This window comes from Protopterus annectens, chromosome 5.part0 (assembly GCF_019279795.1).
Source record: "Protopterus annectens isolate FY-2018-M chromosome 5.part0, PAN1.0, whole genome shotgun sequence".
Taxonomy (NCBI): domain Eukaryota; kingdom Metazoa; phylum Chordata; order Ceratodontiformes; family Protopteridae; genus Protopterus; species Protopterus annectens.
This window is the reverse complement of record NC_056735.1, coordinates 1,617,031,324-1,617,050,874: the sequence shown is the minus strand read 5'-3', so window position 1 is coordinate 1,617,050,874 and position 19,551 is coordinate 1,617,031,324. Positions and strand designations below refer to the sequence as shown.

Genomic DNA, 19,551 nt, shown 5'->3' with positions numbered 1-19,551 from the left:
AAGACTAACAATATCTGTAGTACACTATAGAACATTAGTAAGACATACAACTACCTCCAAGGTATACAAAGCTCTCAGGCTATGCAGAAAAGCAGGCAAGCATATTAAGACCGGTGGTTACTAGACTTGGTTAGTGAAGAATAAACAGGCACCAACTCAGGTGCAAAAGGTAATGACAAACAGTAACTTTTGCAGTTCAGTAAACCTGGAAACATGTTGATTATGTGCATCTCATTTATACACTACCAATAAGTAGCTGCGCTGCATCAGTGCAGCCATGCCTCAGAGGCAGTGACTGTGTAGAAACGGTCTACACTAGAGCATTGCTGTAGCAGCCTAAGCTATTTGGGTTATATTTTACCCAGGATATGACCACCAGAAAGCTTCCAAAGCTTCAGAACATCTTCCATGCCACAAAAGAAGGCAATTTGAATGCCAAAAGCTTCACAGCTTTCTTGCCACTGAAGTGCACTCCCTCTGCAGGCTTTGTGGAACTCACAGTTGGCTAACGATTCATCAAGACTGGGTAGAAGGACGACCTTTCTGAGGAAAAACACTACTTGACTTTTGAGGAAAACTATGCTTTTTCTGCGAAATAAATGTATTTTTGCTAAAAAACTCACAGTTGGCTAACAATCCATCAAGGATGGGTAAATGAAGCACCCTTCTGGTAAAAAACTTACACTACTCGATTTTTGAGGAAAACTATGTTTTTTCTGTGAAAGAAATTTATTTTATACTAAAAAGTGTGTTTTTTTGTTTTATGCACAGCCATTCTTTTTGTGGGGGAGTTTATATGTTGTAGAATTAGACTGTTAGGAGCAGGAGATTGTGTTTTTGGGAACTGACATTTACTGCTTTTACCTCAATTTTTTTTTTTTTTTTTTTTTTTAACAAGAAACATCTTTTTTTTTAATTATCACTTATGACATAGGTAATCATACATTTGAATAAGGGAAAACAAACCATAATGTCATATTTTAGTTACAAATATTATACATCACTTATAATCTATCCAGTCACTGTCAGTAAAACATTACATAGCTCATTCAATTCCTGACTTCCCTTAAACCTCATTCCTAATTCAAAAGATTATTCTGCATGTATTGTTCCCACAATTCCCAAATTTTCTATGTAATTTGCTCCTACCCTTTTCTAAAGATCCCATTTCCAGTTGTTTCATATCTGTTACTATATTCACTTTTTCTAGTACAATCGGTTTAGACTTTGATTTTCTAGTAATTTTTTTTTTTTGGCAGCCACCATAATTAGACTCAGCAAGGCCTTACTATATCTAGGCAATTCCGATTCTGTAGCTCACAAAATCATTTTCTTAGTTATACCAATTTACTCACTCAGTATTTATGACAGAGTAGTCTGCAGGGAATTTTTAAGTCTGCCCACTCATTACATTCCCAAAAAATATGTTTCCCAATTATTTCTTTCTTCCCCATCACACCTTCAACTTTGCTACTGACTTGAGGAAAAATTATATGGAATCTACTTGGGGTATAAAATACAAATGTAAACACTTACACACAAAGATCTTAAATCTTCTAAACTATGTTGCATATCTGGGAGAGATACATATCCCCTCCATTGTTTCTTTGTGAATTACTTAACCAGTCTCTCTTCCCAATCCTTTCTAACCTCCTCTGATTGATTTATAGTCATCACAAAATATTTTATATGCTCTACTAAGTATTCCCTTTTTAATGGCAGCTTCTGTTCTAGATTCTACTAAAAACTCTACCAGTATGGGTCTTTCGTTTAGGACCCACCTATTTATTTCTCTTTGCCTATACTCTGATATCAATCCTTGATAGGGAAGGTAATCCCTAACCTGCAGTCTAAATAAATTATTGGCCTCTTCCCATTCTATTACCATTCCCTCTCTAATTATTTGCTCCCAATACCTTAGTGGTGCTGCGGTAGCGTTGTCACCTCACAGCAAGATGTTGTGCCATTCGATTCTCAGCTAGAGCGTCTTCTGTGTGGAAGCATGCGTGAATGGGCGTACCTTCGTTGAAGGTTGTGCATCAGGGCTGGAAAACTCGACACGTAAAAAATCTACTGCCAATCATTAGCGGACTGGAGTTCCGCTGTGGCGACCCCTAACCGGGAAAAGCCAAAAGACACAAACAAACCTTGGTTCCTTTGTCAGTTTTCTCCAGTAAATTCCATCCCCCCTCTTGCCTAATGTCTGTATCCCTAATTGCAGTCATCCCTATTTGTAGAATCTCTTCACAATTCCCATGTTGGCTTAGGTTTTAGAATATGTTTCTGCAACATTATGAATCCTTAAGATCCTTACTTCTGCATGGTTATTGTCATTCTCCTTAAGGATCTGTATCCAAAATCCCAGTGTCTCCTTGTCTCTTAAGCTTTGCCCTGTTTTATCATCACCCCTTTCCACTTTGATCAAATCAGGTAATCCCAAACCACCTTGTTCTACTGAAAGAATTAATTTTTCTGTCAGAAGGTTTGCAGACTCTTAAAGGCTCAGCCACCTGTTTTTCAGTCTTCTTTTTTAGCTAGACCATGGAGCAGTTACTGTTCTTCTTGGTTCTTCCAGTCCCTTCCTGCGCGAAGAAGAAGAAGATGAAGAAGAAAAGGAATCTTTGGGTGTTGGGCAGGCTCCTTTACTGTTTCAGCCCCTCCAATACGTGCCTTTTCTGTAGCCAGACTTAGTTCTTTGGACCTCTCATCAATGTTTCTCAGTCCCTCTGGTATGTCCCTGGGGAAAACACAGATACATCCTCTGCGGCTGTAGAGTTGTCCTCGGTGGGCAAGACAAAACCGATCTTGTTGGTCTTGGTGAAGGAGCAGGTAAAACCATGTCATATAGCCAGGCTAGAAGACCAGATACCTGAACTAGAACCTCTTACCATGGCTCTGTCTATTTCCAGAGTGCCTCCTGGGAAAAAAATCAAAAACATTCTGAATGTTTATTTTTTTATCTCCTGTCCCTCTTATTATGGATAGGGAAGACTTGCTAGGAATACTGCAAAGAATTAATTTCCATTTTTAATGTATCAAATTCTGTTTTTTCACTTACTTCTATAAGAACACTAGGGAAATAAGTATTTTGCTGCTAAGTAACGCCTTTCTCTTCTACCTTCCTTATATTCTGCATAAACATGGAGGATAGCAGTGTAGGCACATTTTACAAAATGAAAATCCTTATCTCGTACGCCAAAGTACAGCCTGAAGAGCCTCCCAGAAATCAAGCATGCTGGATGGCTGCTCAAAATTCTCCCATTACAAACTGCCAGTGACCACTGGAGTGCTAGGGGTGTTAACTGCTTTTGTATTGCATCACTGGTGATCATTAATGATCAGTGCTTCTCAAGAATCTCCCCTTTTTACCATTAGTATATTTAGAACACGCTATGGGGAACTGGTTTACATTTTGTCGCACTGCTGTGGTAGTAGGTCTTTGTTCCAAGGTAAACAGAGTGCTACAGATGTTAACTGCTTTGTTTTACATCACTGGTGGCCAAAATTTCTCTAGAGACTCATTGTTTACCCTCAGTATATTTAAAAACTTGCTGCAGCAAGGTGTGTGTGTGTGTGTGTGTGTGTGTGTGTGTGTGTGTGTGTGTGTGTGTGTGTGTGTGTGTGTGTGTGTGTGTGTGTGTGTGTGTGTGTGTGTGTGTGTGTGTGAGAGACAGAGAAAGAGAGAGTTCCCTTTCATTTTGGCATAGATTCTCAGTCAGAAGAAAAGGAATAGAGGGGGAGTGTTTTTCTTCAGTGAGCTCACCTCAAGATTAAGAAGAGTCTGAGGAAAGTGTTACTTCTGCTTCTGATCTCCCTCCAGAACAGCCATCTTTTTCTGAGATCTTAGCTAAAATTAAAGTTATTTTCAGTGGGAACAGAATGAAATCCCACTTTCCCAGCAAAAATATTATTTTTTGCAACTGCATATTCTACAGCCTGTTGCTGTCCTTCATGTTGTATAAGTGCTAGAAATTTTTTTAACAGCTTGCAATATGCCTGAAAGCCTCTTTCCCATAAAAAGTCTAATAGAAAAGTACCTCAGACTCAAATTTGTTTCTTAATCACACAGCAGAACCTGCAATTGCTTACTTGTCTAAAATGTCTGCTGCTAAACACCTTGTTTTTGTTAATCCTATTCCCTTGACAAGGATGGAAAAGCTTTTGACAGAACTAGGAAGAAAGTTTAATTTTATGCTACTTTAACTTTTAGAATTTTAAACTGCTAGACTCATATGTTAAACTTCTCATTGGCTTTGTTTCAGAATATGAGAGAGCTAACTACTGGCGATGTTGTAGTGCACTGGCTCACCAAATGCGCAGTAGCAAACACCGCCCAAACCTAGCCCCAGCTGGTTGATGTAAATCTGTACTAATGAATATTCATTATGATGTGGTTCTCACCCGCACGAATATTCATTCTTCATCCATCATCTTGCATGCGGAATTATGATCCCATGAATAGGTATACAACAAAATTAAAGCAACTGTAACAAAATTAATATACTCCACTAAAGAAGCACCAAAGCACTCTCAGCCCTAAACTCGTTAACACCAAAACATACTATGCCAAACAAATGTGCCAAATTATATTAGAATAAATTACAGAAATGTTGATCAGCCTGTAAACATAGTGCTCTTATAATACAGAAATCCAGGTCCAGCTGACTTTTCATGTGTGCATGAATGGGTGTGCATTCTTTGAAGGTTGGGCATTGGGCTGGCAACTCGGCACCATAAAAATCAACTGCCGATCATTAGCGGACTGGAGTTCCACTGTGGCGACCCCTAATCGGGATAAGCCGAAAGATATACATACATTCGTAATATGAGCACAGAGTTAAGGCCCATAACTCAAAAATTACACTACCAGTAAAAGCCGGGTATAATTAAGTACAGTTGTAAGTTGTTAATCAAGCTCTCAAGCAATTATTCACCGAGATGAGCTTGTACTTCAGAGCTCCACATTCTGCTCTTAACGCTATCATTTCAGTTCAATTGTCCTTCAGCTGTATACAAAGTTCTCTTGAAAATATGTAGTGCAACATTAAATCCAAATGGAAATACAAACTGAAAAAATATACACAATAAAAAAGTTAAAATAATAAAAAAAAAGAATACTTAAGATTAATAGAGTAGTTTAATGTCTCGCTTGAAAACATTAACAATCCAACTACAGCAAGGGAAGGAAACCAAAACTGCATGCATACATAGTGTAAAGGGTAGGGCAAGCTTCACTTTTAGCAATGCCAAAAAAATCACAGATTGGGTTATACATTCATTAAAGATTAAAGTTAGAAAATAATGACATACATTTGAGTTTCAGACTTTATACCCTTCAGAAAATAATGCAAAACCTGTTATTCTATCAACTTTCTATGTTTGCAAGAGCAATACTTAAAAATTGTCCCTATTTTGGGGCCTTTGTCCCTCTTTTACTTATGGCTTTGTCCATACTTCTTGCTCGAAGAGGTTGAGGGGTATGCACTAATCTCAAACGGGTGGTCTGAAGGTACTTACAGTATTCAGAGCTGCTTATATAAATTCATTATATGCATAATGTCATAAGCTAATATGCATGGCATGTAAATCATGCCTTATTTCCATTCCACTTCACAGACATTAGGCTTGTCAATCATCCTGACCACGCCCACTCCTGCACGAAACTGCCGGTGAGCCAGTACACAACAACATCGCCTATTAACCTCCCCTCTTCTGAAGTGAAGAATTCACTAAATGCTTTAATTGTTTCTGTTTGTGATGTAGCCAAATACTCATGTTCTTATGATTCTGTTGATGTTGCACCAGATCAGCTGCTGTGTGGTCACTTATGAAAAGATTTGCTGAATTATGTTCTCAAAACTTACTAGAAGACATTAAAATGAGATTTTAAAATGCTTCTGTTGACAAGGATGTTCTGTTTGGCGCTTCTACTGCTGAGGTTATTAAAATATTTAATGAAAGAAGAAAACTGATTTAAGGGTGACCCAAATTTTCCAGCCCTCCATTTCTAAATTTTATACAAACTTTCCCTCCAAATTTGCACCTCAGAAAACAAAATTTTAAAACATAATGGCTAGGAGGCTTTAAAAAGAAAAGGGAAAGTCTCAAAGAACTAAAGGCAGTTCAGACAAATTAGAATGACTGTTTGCCTCTCCAAGTTACCAAACCCCACCCCAGCAACTTATCCCTCAGTCTTGGTCTTCATCTTCCCCAGTGGTGTCAGTTTTCAGAAAAAATGGGATATGACAATCATCTAACTGGGGAGCAGATGGCAATGGGAGTTTCTTACTCCTTTTTAGCGGATTCCTCCTTATCGAATTAACTGCATTTCCTGGTTTCCTTCAGTTTTGGAGCAAGTGTTGTCTCAGGGGGTCATACAGCTAGTGCCCTCAGCTCAGTTGGGCAAAGGTTTTCATTCAAAGACTTTCCTAATGCAAAAAAAAAAAAGACAGAATATGGAAACCAGTCCTAGACATCTCCTTTTTCAAGCTCTGTGTCACAATCTCAAAGTTCAAAATGTTACCCTTCAAACCCGGTCATCTTTCATTCCTTCACTTAGTTTCACAGAAACATTAAGACTTAAAACATGCTTACCATCACATTCCTACTGGCAAAATTTTCAGACGTTTTCAAAGATTTTCTGAGTCTGGCTTACATTATCAGTTCTCTGTTTTACTCTCACTGCACCAAGGATATTTACAAAGTGTCTGGCTTCTTACTACAAACTTCAAGGCATTCACATCTTTTCTACATTGATGACTGTCTTATATTTACACTCTTTCCAACTGTCAAGATTCTCTCATTTGCATCAGGAGGTCTCCTACTCAGTCTGGGTTTGCAAGAAAACATACAGAAATCATCTCTTATCCTTTCACATAGAACAGTTTTCTGGGATGTCTTCTGGATATTTCCCTAGGAAAAGTTTTTCTTCCTGTGGACAAAAGTAGAACTATACAGAAAAAAAAATCTTCATCTTTCCAACCAGTCTCTGGCATCTGTCAAAGAATTTCTCAAGACTATGGGTTTTATGTCATTTAGGATTCTCATGATTCCCTTAGCCAGACTTCAGATGAGAAAAACTCAGTGATGCCTCAGAGGTTAGTCTAGTCTTAGCATCAAACACCCTTTTAAGTTTTCAGATTCATGTGCTGGCATTTGTGAGAAGGGCAATATTGTGGGGCTTCCCACTCAATCCAGGTCTACCCTTCTCCCTTCCAAATCACATTCACTCCACTACAACAGATGCATCAGATTTTGCTGGGGGATTGTATCCAAATGATGGGAAAGTGCAAGTTCTGAGGAACAAGCAGGACGGACAAAATCACATCAATGTTAAAGACATGCAGGCAATAATCAATGCTTTGAAGGCTTTAAATCATCTCTTGTCCCCAGGATCTCTTCAAGTTATCACAGACAACATCACAGTGATATGGTATACAAACAAAACAAGAGGGTACCACATCCTTCCCTCTTTACAGACTTGTCATGATGGCCTAGAATGTGACAACTTAGGTCAGTTTGACTCTTTACACATTCCATCAGAGCAAAATATTATTGCAGACAAGTTGAACAGGACTAGGACAGACCCTCACAAATGGAAATTATACACAAGGACCTTCCAGGAATTGATCCAACTGTGTGGAACACCTCAAATAGATCTGTTTGCCTCCTTTCAAAACATACTGCTAAAGAAATCGCTCCCTGATTCCTTGCAAACAGGCCTGGAAGGTAAATGTCTTCTCGTTCCCATGGACAGGAATTTTCTCATATTTTCTATCCGTTCACTGATACCAAAAGTTATTCTAAAGACCCAGAAGGACTCTCCAAAAATAGTGGCAGTGATGAAGACTCCATGTCAGCTCAGGCAATAGTTGATCTCTCTTGTTTTTTTTTTTTTTTTTTTTTTAGTTGGTCAGGGGCAAATACCACAAGCTTTCCCACTGGATTTACTTATACAAGACAGTTATTTTTCTTTTTCTGATACACCCCAACCTGAAAACAATTCAGCTGACTGTGTGGATGACAGAGTTTTGATACCCTTAAGGCATGTTTTTTTTTTTATAGGATGTGTAGCAGGTACTAAAGTACTGCTACTAGAAAATCATACATGCATAAGTGGAAGAAATGATCTAGTTGGTGCCATGCTAAGAACCAGAACCCACTTAAGGCCTGGATACCTCTGGTTCTAGATTATTTGTATGTTATTGTCCTTTGTCACTTCTTATTCATCTATGAAGATTCATATTTCAGACATTTCTGCTTGTCTGCCCATAAATCACACCCCACCCCCTTTCTACCTGACCTCAAATCAAGCAGTTTTTGAAAGGGGTCTTACATATCTGTACAACTAGAAAACAGGTGGCTCTTCATTGGTAACTAATTTTGTGCTTGAAAAAGTGACACTTCCTCCATGAACCAGATAATCAAGCTGATTTGAAGTTCTTTACTTGTGAAAATGTGCTGCTCATTGTTCTGACTCCAGAAAGAAGAGTATCTGAGTTACAAACTTTTATGGTAAGTCAACCCTACAGCATTTCCCACAAGGATAAGGTTTCCTTAAAAAGAAATTATTTTTTATGCCTAGAGTTTACAGTTTACTTTGAGCCAATCTATTAATCTCCTGGATTCTTTCAAGAACCTAAAAACAAGGGACAAAGAACCTTACATAACTCTGGGATGTCCACAGGCAACTCAGATACCACCTGGACAGAAAGAAGTCATTCAGGAAAGTAAATTAGTTATTTGTGTCCTATGAAGGTTAGGAAAAAATGGGCAACCAGTATCAAAGCAGACAAGTTCTAGTTGGTGTCTGGTGCTATTTATTTTTACTACTCTCTCCATAGTAAGCCACTTCCAGGCATGCTTAGGGCCACTCTACCAAGGCTTTGGCTTCTTCTGTGACTTTCTGGAAAAGGCTGGCATCTAGAAGTATTCTAGAGGCAGCAGCTTGGTCTTCTATACATACTTTCACAAATCATTATAAACTGGACTCCTATTTCAAGTCCAGAACAAGCTTTGCTATGACTATTCTCCAGGGGTCCTAAATTTTCCTCCTTCCTATATGTTTCAAAGTTATGGTAATATACTTAAAATAAAAAAGAGCCTTGAAAACAATTGTCAATGAACCAACATGATCACTGCAGTCAAGAAGACACAAACTTCCCCTTATATTGCTATCATTATCCAATCAAAATGCAACTTTAATTAAAAATTAAAATGAAAATCAATCTAGATTGAAATAACACTTTCATCTTGTATGTGTTAAAAGGTAGTCATTGTAAAATATAAGTTGGAAAAAATATGTATAATAAGTACAAAAATGGTTAAACCAAATACATAACCAGCTGAAAATAGAAAATAAATATATGTGTATTATGTGTTAAGAAATATAAAATTTCTATTAACACTTAAATTCTGTCAGCTTTTAGTGATAGTAAACTACTAATGGAAATTCTATTGTTTATTCCTGGAGATTGGGTAGCATTCAATAGTACCTGATAGTAAGTTTCTCTATATTCCAAGTCTGATGACCAGTTACCAACCCTAATATTAACCTCTACCTTTTTGCAAAATACAAAAAAAAAAATTCTTAAAATTCGGGCAAATCGTGCTATGTCTATAAAGTGAATTTGTCTTGTCTTGCCTCCTCATGGCATATGCATGTTGTTAAATTCTGTTTTTAAGTTAGTTCTGTTTTCCTATATAGAATGTGGTGGATGACACACAGGTTGCTACATAAACTACACCCCTCGTATTACAATCATAGTTACCTTGTAAAGCAGTACCCTGTTGAAATTCTCTAAAACAATATTGGTAGTCTCATTTATGAATCTACACTCTGCATGCTCGCATGTTTTCATTTTTCCTGATTTATAAGAACCATTCCCAGAACTGTTTTTCCTTTCAAACCAATTTTTCATCTTCTTGCCCCTTTTAATAACTAGGTCCTAGTTGCTTGGTCAATTCAAATGCCCCAAATACTGTACTCCATTTCTTTTTCTGTTATTTTCCTGGTAGTAAAAGAGTTGTGGTCAGAAGTCATCATGTAATTAATGCTGCGGTTAAACTCATTTATTCTGATCCCAACTGTGACTCAGAGAGCCTTAACAGCAGAGGGTATTGGGTATATCTTTCCCTTAAAACTAATGTTTCTTGTTCTTCGATAAGTTCTTTCAGATAATTTCTTTGTTTAAACATGTCTTTTAAAATGTTAAATTCCCTATATAGTTACTCGTCAGTTATTAACCTTGACAATCTAATCATCTGACCAAATTCCTTTTCTGCCAGTAAGGGTACTATCAAAGTGAAGGAAGCTATTTGAATCAGTTGGTTGCTTATAAATAGTTGACTCAAATTGATTAGTATTGTTGTTTTTGTAAAGTTGTATATCCAAACAGTTACAACTTCCACTCTCTATAGTGTATGTAAAAGACAAAAAGGTAGTAGTAGAATTTGATGTATTCTATTAATGGTGGAATTTTGTGCACTTCATCTTAGCTTTTAAATATTTAATTTCTTCAGGACTAAAAGAATATTCCAGGAAGAGTTCCTCCAAAGGTAAATCCAATCAATGACTAGTAATGTTCACATCAAAAATACTGATGTAAAGTAATCACTATCTTGTAAAAAATATTAACATTTTGCCTGCATGTTCATGATGGTCCATGATTACTACCCTACCCCCTGTCAGACTTCATGGTTCTTATTTCCTTATTATTAGATAAGTCTGACAAAAGTCTTTGTTCATCCCTACTTAAATTAAACTCCTTCAGCTTAGCCGCCTCTGTGTGATATGCCCTTAAATCAAATTCAGAGTTTTTCAAATAATGCCAACGGGGTAGCAGTGGGAGGTTGTAGGTACGAGATCTATGCAAAGCTGAAACACCACTATCAGAAGTTATTTCATTATTACTATTTCCTATTAACAGTTTTAAGTTGATCTTTCTTCCAAACATTTTCAAGTCCAAAATATTCTCCATCAAATTATTTCTGAGATGTGGAATAAAATTAAAACCTTTGGAAAATAATTTTCCATGTAAGTCTGTTGAAAAAATGTCACTGTAATTATAAACTCTGAGTCCACTGAATTCAAAAATAATGTTGGTGTCAGCATCATCTCTTACCAGTGGTAATAGGAATTCTTCCTTCCTCTCCCTCTCCAATGGCCGTTCAAATAATCCCAAGAGTTTACCTGTTGCCTCTCCGCTATCGGTTCATGGCAGTTTGTGGTTTGCAGCCACATTACCAACAATGCTAGTACACTGCAAATGGCTGAAAAGCTCACAGCACAGTTTTTGGGTTTCTACTATTTTATGATACAGCAATCGAAGTTGACATGTGAATTTGTTTCATGTGCTTCAATCTGGTGGCTACTGCAGCAGTAATCTATTACAATATCTACTGTTATAAGGTTACTTATACAGCCATACACATTCATCAGATCACTGTTAAACTCTGTATTTATGATAATGTTGTAACTCAAGTTAAAAAAGTCTCAGCTGAATTTCAACAGTAGTCAATGTCACAAAAGCACTCCATGAATTAAGTCCTCTTCTCCTACAATGCTCAAACCCAAATGCGCAACTGTAAACAAGAGACAAATAAGGTAACCACCCCTTTTATTACTGATACATCAACCACCAATATTAAGTCTTTACCAAATGTGATCTTTTTTTCTTTCTTCACAACACATCCAAAAACAAATCCACCTTGATTTTTTTCTACACTAGGAGGAAAGGCTAATCTCTTACCATTTCTTGCACTTCATGAGCACCATTTTAAACAATTAGTTTACCAGCCAGTCAGACCAAACACCACTAGAGGTAATTCTATTCTGACCCTGCTCAACCTTCTGGCTAGATGCAACTTCCCCTAACTTACTCCCCCAGTCTTAATTTAATGTGACCACAGTGTTAAATGTTCTATTTGCTCTGCAAAATGTTATCATCCCAAAAACAAAATTGTCTTGTACTGGGCTGTCACGAATCAAAACTTTTAGTTATGTACTCACCATAACTTCAGATGTTTGGGATCCATCATCTCCATTCATGAATGATGGGGTTTGATGAAAGGCTATAGAAGTAGCCATAGCTCTGGTAGAATGAGCTTTTGATAGATGATGTGTTGTTTATATAGAGAAGAAATAGGCTGAAGTTGCAATCTCTGATCCATTTTGAGATTGTAGCTTTTGTAATGGTTTGGCCACCACTTTTATTATCTGGAGAAGGACACAAACAACTGGTCTGACTTAATGGTTTGCTCTAAAGTCCTGTCTAAATAGTAATTGCATCATGTGATGGAAATGTATTATTCTGCTTCATTAGAGAGAATTTTCAAAGAAAACTGGTAGCTCTAGAGAAGGTTGAAGACAGAAACTAGAACAGACTTTGGGACAACAAAGGACTTAGGAAAAAGTGATATCTTTCTATCCTTGGGAAAACAAATCACGTGTGGGTAATATAGACAGCTTGAAGCTCTGAGAGACTTTTCTTGCAGAGTAATAGCCTAAGAATGCCGCTTAAGACAGATATTTTAATTGCGCATAAGCATGCGCAGCCCAAAGATGTGTCGGGTCAAGGCACAAATCAAGATCACGGCACCAAGACAAGAAAAACAGGTGGGCAACATGTGTGGTGGTCTTCTTAACAGACCATAACCCAATGAACTCTTTAGAAAGGAGGATCCGTGGACTCGGAGATAGAGGATTCAGATAATTTATTAAGATGGAGTTGCTGAGAGGACTTTAATGTTGAGACAGAAGGATGATGTTTCAAAACCTCTGGGGAATTTCAAAACCTCTGGGACAGCCTTGAGCATAGGTCAGATGCCAAACCTCTTCCACTTACTGAGGGGTCTCAATTTGTTAGTGAGGTACAATTGGGTTAGTGTGGGTTTGTGGTCAGGTGTGAATGTGAACAACTTCCGGTCTAGTGTGTGCCTCTGGACTAAGGTTGGCAATTGAGGAGCCAAGCTGTCAATTTTAGATTGAAGGACTGATGCCAATGTCCCGATGATGGATTAGCAAATCTGGGATCAGGTCTAAGGTCCGTGATCGCAGACTGCATGCTTTTTTCAGGCAAGTGACCATATATCTGGATTTGCGCTGTATGGGGGGCAATCAGAATCATTGAAGACCCAGAATTTTGTGCTAGAGCATCCATGGCTGGTACTTCCTGATGTGGGAATCAGAAGAACCTAAACCTCTGGCACTTGGTGTTTTGTGGAGCAACAGCAGGGTCGCAGCAGCCCCATCCCCCATCTCTTTTGAAAACCTGGCGTGCTAGGAGACGTTTAGAGACCATAGGACTTGGGGTACGATCTGTCCCCTCTGTTTGTTCAGATCAGAAACCACCACCGTTACGTGTGTGTGTGGATGGCGATGAAGCCCGAGGAAGGAAGAAACTTGTGTAAGGCCTAAGGGATAGAGTACAGCCAATCACCATCACGCATCGAGGAGAAGAGAGGAGCTTTGCCAGCCCAGGCCCTAGCTTGGGCTCCAGACAATGCCAATGCCCTATCTGGGAGGCATCTATTTCCGTATCATGATGTGATGATTGAGGAGGGATCCTGAAAAGGATTTGATGATTGAGTTGACAAGAGCCAATCCTCATGTAATGTCTTCTTCAGAGGCGTCGGGAAACACTTGGAATCCCAGACTTTCAGTGAGCCGCCACTACTGCCAAACTTGGTGAACACCCTGGGGGGGGCTGTGGTGAGACCAAAGGAGAAACAAAATTGGTAATGACTGACTGACAGGTTGACCAGATACCTTCTGGACGACGCTTATATGGGTATGTGATAATGTATGCCCGAGGTCTATGTCTATGAGCCCAAAAAATGGATCCTTCATCAACAACGAAGAATGGATTGTAACGGATTTTTTCGAATTTGGATTTCCATTTGGAGATTGGAGTTTGGTCCAACATTCTGCTGGTCTCAATCTTTCTCCAGGTGTCAAAAGAACCTCCTCCGGCAATGATCAAGCACCCATCTGTCCTGAGTGATGACTCCGGAAAAAGCGTGACACGCGCTGCATGACTCCTGCAAGTGCTTTGCTAGACACAATACACACAGAAATGATCATCAGTAATAGACACATCTTAAAACCACATTTCAATTTTTTTTAAAGCCGGGGGCTAGGGGTTTGAGACATGATGTTAAACAACTTTTGACAGGAAATTAAACAACTATATATATATATATAGATAGATTCGCCAGATAAATCTAAGCTTACAGTTATAGTTTAACACAAACACTAGCAATAACAGGGAACTCTATCTACTTACTAAAGAGACCCTGAAAAAGAAAGTTTTCAAAGGTTGACCCCTGGCCCTGGATGGAAATAAAACAAGTCAAAACAAAATCACACAACAAACAACACAACAATCCAAACGCATAAAAAAGGATAAAAAAAGCCGACAACAGCAAAAAAAAAAAAAAATGTGACCAAAAAAAAGTAAAAGCTGTTAACCAGCCCAGCAAGCAGCAGCCAGCTCCTCGCAGCTCGAGACCACGCCGGCAAGGGGGGACTGGGGACTGGATCTGGGGACGGGTGGGATATGAGTCAGCCATAAGAGACTCTCAGGCGGGCATAAGCGAAGGGCAGCCGAGTCGAAGCCGAGGGATCGAATCATCATTCAGAATAGGCAATGATAGGATCACATAACATCCTCTGTTATGACATGGGCTTACTAATACTGGATACTTAATCACCTCAAGGCAGACTGCAACATGGAATTTTAGTAAATCTCTAACTTCCTCTTACCTTTACAGGATATGTTCTACCCCAGAAAAAAAGACTAGCCATGGATTTCTACTAAATCAAAGCATGTTTTTGGTGCCAGATGAGCAGCTCAAAAAACAGAAAAATATACATATATGTGTGTGTGTGTATATATATATATATATATATATATATATATATATATATATATATATATACATATAAGTCCTAGCCAGGCTGACTAAAACCACTACCGCATGCTAAGAATCCCAAAGCTATGGTTGGGAGGCTGGAGCTACACAGCATTAGGTGTGGCTATAAGGCCCTGCAGAACTGCAGTGGCAAAGCCTGCCCTGGACTTAGAGTAGAGAGGCAAATGATAATGCTTTGTAAAGTTGTGAACAGAACTCCAAGTAGCAGCCTCTAGAATGTCTTTGGTTGGTACTCCTCTGAGAAAGGCTGCTGAAGTAGCTGCAGCTCTGGTGGAATGAGACCTAACGCCCTTGGGCACAGGTTTACCATGGTGTAAGTAGCAGAAATGAATGCAGTGGCTTATCCACTTTGAAATAGTCTGCTTTGAAATAGCCTTTCCTTCTGATCCTGCGGCATATGTCACTAGTAATTGCTCAGTTTTTCTTAGAGATTTAGTCCTGCTCAAGTAGAATCTTAGCTGTCTGTGTACATCCAAGGAATGCAGAATTCTCTCCCCCTTGTTCTGCGGATTTGGATAAAAGGTTGGCAGATGAACAGTTTGGTTAAGAGCCACACTGGAAACCACCTTAGGCATAAATGTTGGATTTGTCCTCAGAGACACCCTGTCTGGGTAAAATATGATAAAAGGCTCCACAGCCATGAGGGCCTGTAGCTCTGAGATTCTTCTTGCTGAAGTAATTGCTAGTTGCACAGCTGTTTTCCATGATAAGAACTTTATATCAGCAGTAGCAGCTGGTTCAAATGGAGGCAGGGTGAGCTTTTCCAACACATAATTGAGGTCCCATGCAGGTATTGGTGATCTTCTAGGAGGCCCTAAATTTCTGGCTCCTCTAAGCTCTAAGATACTGCTTTAGTAAAGGATGAGAAAAGATTGGTGGCTCTGTATTGTAATGAGCCGAAATGGCAGAGGCATGGATTTTAATTGATGAGAAAGATAGGCCTTTGTCAAGCATCTCAGTCAAGTATTGTAATATCTGAGGAATATTTGGTTCTGCTGTATCAGTTCCTTGTGCTTGATTACAAGCACAGAATCTCTTCCATTTATCAGCATAAGATTTTCTAGTACTAGGCCTTCTGGCTTCCAAAATGACATCCATCACAGCTTTACTGAGTGGTGTTGTTTGTATAACTACATGATCAGCCATGCTGCCAGGTTCAGTGTCTGGAGTTGATTGTGCAGGATATGATTGTTTTGCTAGGACAGTAGTTGAGGTCTTTGAGGTAAGGTCCAAGCTGGGTATTGAGACAAGTTCCTTAGGACTGGATACCAGTATTGGCGGGGGCAATTAGTATCATCTTTGGTTTCTCTTCTCTGACTTTTAGGAGGACCTTGGGAAGAAGAGGCAGAGGAGGAAAGGCGTAAACTGATAGGTTTTTCCAACTGAAGGATAGGGCGTCCACTTTCCATGCTTGTCTGTGATGGCTCCGGACCCATCTGAGGGAGATACATCCGTGGGTCCAATACTTTGAGTATCTCACGGCATGCCGGACTCCACATGGGTGTCGGTAGGGGCCTGAGACTCGAAAGTAGCGGGTATCAGGGGCTGCGAAAGAGCCTCACTGAGTACCGGCGAACCGGCAACTGGCTTAGTAGAAGCTTCGTCGTCGGTTTTGGACCTCGACTGTCTCTCTCTGTCCTTTTCTTTGCATTTTTTATGTACTTCGGTAGTCGGATTGCTATCCGATGACATTTCTGGGTAGTTAAATCTGTTTCCAAAATACTTTGAGGCAAAAATATACTGACGCTTAATAGTGCGCTAGTTAAATCTAGCACAAAACCGACAGCCAGGCACGTAGTGATCAGGGCCTAGGCAAGGAATACAGTATAAATGGAAATCCTTATGAGGTATTTACTTCCCACAAGTAATACAATTATTAACTTTTTCTGACATCTGTATGGAGCAAGAAAAAAGTTTCCCCAATGGGGTACTTAGCTTTAGTGAAGACTTCGGTTCTGAAACTCAAACTCGAATATTTCAGGAGTCGGCCGACCGGCACTTGCGAAATGCTTCTGTTCAGGCACTGCGCGGCAAGAAAGACTAGAGAAAATGGCTTCAGCTGCTTGTTTTATACCCCTGAAGACTTGACGTCATGGAAGAGGAGACAGAAACCGACGCAGGACCCAAGACTTTGGAATTCAGGCCGACTGAGGGCAACCTGCCAGCAGATTACCCAAATGTAATGACTGCAACAGTGAAACATGAAGAACATCTTCCAGAGCTCCATTGGAGTGAATGAGTTAAACTGCTTTATAAGGACAGTGATAATATACAGAATGACAGCCTAAGAAGATCAAGTGCTTTTCTGCCTGTTGTAAAAGCTTTTGAAACTATGTGTGAGCAAGATCTGTATGATGTAGTTTTTAAAAATGTCGTTGTATGTAGTAAATTTTATAACTTGAATGTTTCGGAACATTTAGCACTGCATAGTTTATGTCAAAATGATAGTATAATTATTAAGCAAGCAGATAAGGGAGGGGAAAATAGTAATCATGGATTTACAGCAATACAAAAGTTTGATGTATGGGTTTTTGTTGGATGAAAGCACTTTTAAGGAAGTGAATAAAGTTTTTGTTTTTAACATTATTGCTAATAAGGTTAAAATGTATATTTATGATTTATTGATGGAAAGATAAATAACGCCTGAAATTTATAACTATCTGTTTACTGCTAACCCTACTTTTCCTATAATATATGGGCTCCCAAAAATACATAAGAATCTTACGACTCCGCCCATGAGACCCATTGTTTCAGGTAATGGATGGCCTACTACTGCTCTAAGTATTTAGAAAAGCAATTGGCTCCACTTTTAAAATATAGTAGTACCTATATTAGGGATACTAAAGATTTCCTAATTAGCTTGAAAAAAATGGTCTACTGCTAATACTTCTACTGATTTCTTATTGGTTACCATGGGTATTAAGTCCCTGTTCACGGTCATCCCCATTGATTATGGTGTAGAATGTATTTGACAGTTTTTACATGCTAATAGTATTTTTTCTAACTCAAAAATAATAGGGATGTTATGTTAAATGTTAGACATTGTTCTAGAAAATAATATATTTATATTTGATAAAAGTTTTTTTTCATCAAATAAAAGGTGTTGCTATGGGCACTCCAGTAGCAAACACGTATGCTTAGTGTTAGCAATAGGTAGTAATAGTTATTCAATGTACTCAAGGCATAACAGGTCAGGCTTAATGTGTTAATTAGTTTACAGATTACAGTGCACGTTCACAAATTACAGTGCACTTTACATAATTATTGTACATTAGTCAGAAATTAAGGACACTAACAGACAATGCAAAGGTATAGACTTAAAATACAGAAAGTATAGGTTTTAGTAAACTATTATAGCTCATAAATATTCATAAAAGTTAAAAAGGTAAGTAGCATTAGGGAGCAAATTTAAATAAAAATGTATAGACACAAGTTAACATAGAATATGGTAATTATGCTTCAATGCCACTTATAAAGTTATCTTTTTAGTGCAGATTTCGATTAGTCTTCAGAAAATAGCCATCATGCTTGATGGGCTACACAATATGCAACAGCAAAAAATGCTGCCAAGGAGGGGTTTCCTCTATATCCAATGCAGTGGAAGGAGATTAGGGTAAAATGTATAATAGAGGTAAGCCAAGTGGGCTAAACAGTAGAGGCAAATCTGGCAAAGATCCAAGACATGCAGGGGGATGCTGATAAAAGGCCACAATGCAAAGTTGCCAGTCCAGTCCCAGGAGTAAGGCTGTATGTGTACAAAACAGAACAAGGGGCCCTTTTGCTCTACATAATTATTGGCTAAGCATCTGATAAAATACAACCATCCACTCTAGGTCATGTAGAAGTTTTAAAATCCTCAGTTGAAAAAACTATGTAAAGAAATTTAGAAGGAGTATATAATATGTTTGCATACTAACCCTATGTTAAAAAACCTCAGTTGGAGAGAATACCAGTTTCAGAGAAAGCATGGAACAGTATACAGATAGATTTTGCAGGATCTCTTCCTCAAGCAAAAGAGGGTTAAATAATGTACAATTTTAAATATATCACTCATACATCAGAACTTAGACTTAAAGGCTCTAAAGACTATAAATCTAGGTAATATAAAAATAAAATCATAAAGTTATGAGACTTCAATCCAAACAGCCATAAATGCTCAAGTGACACATAGTGGTCAAAATTAAAACTGCAAGTTTATTCAAATCATAAAGTTAAAAGACTTCAATACAAACCGGCCATAAATGCCTAGGTGACACCGAACAGTCAAAATTAAAATTGCAGGCTTACCAAATAATTTTTTTTTCAAATTATGAGTCAAGCAGCATGAATCTGTATATAGTAGTTAGCAATACAAATGTAAAGTAACTACAGAAGTAGGTCCCTGTAGACTTTTGTCAGGGATCTCAGGGGCAACTGTTAGATTAGGGACTTCCATTTTAAAGTAGTTATTAGACAAGCTAAGAGGTAAAATAAATTGTGTTTCATTTATGCATAAAAGACCATTAAGCAGAAAGAAAAATAACCTTGGTGGTCAAGCATGACAGACAGTTTATTAGAAAGGAAAGATAAGAATAAAGTGTGCAGACAGAATGCTCTTTTTTCAAGGAAAAGATGCAA

At 38.4% G+C, this 19,551-nt stretch overlaps 1 protein-coding gene across 1 annotated transcript in view; it reads right to left on the bottom strand.

The window, feature by feature from the left end:
- The window catches only part of NIT2 (nitrilase family member 2), a 570,156-nt gene that overhangs the window by 464,926 nt on the left and 85,679 nt on the right, over nucleotides 1–19,551 (bottom strand). The window lies entirely within an intron of this gene.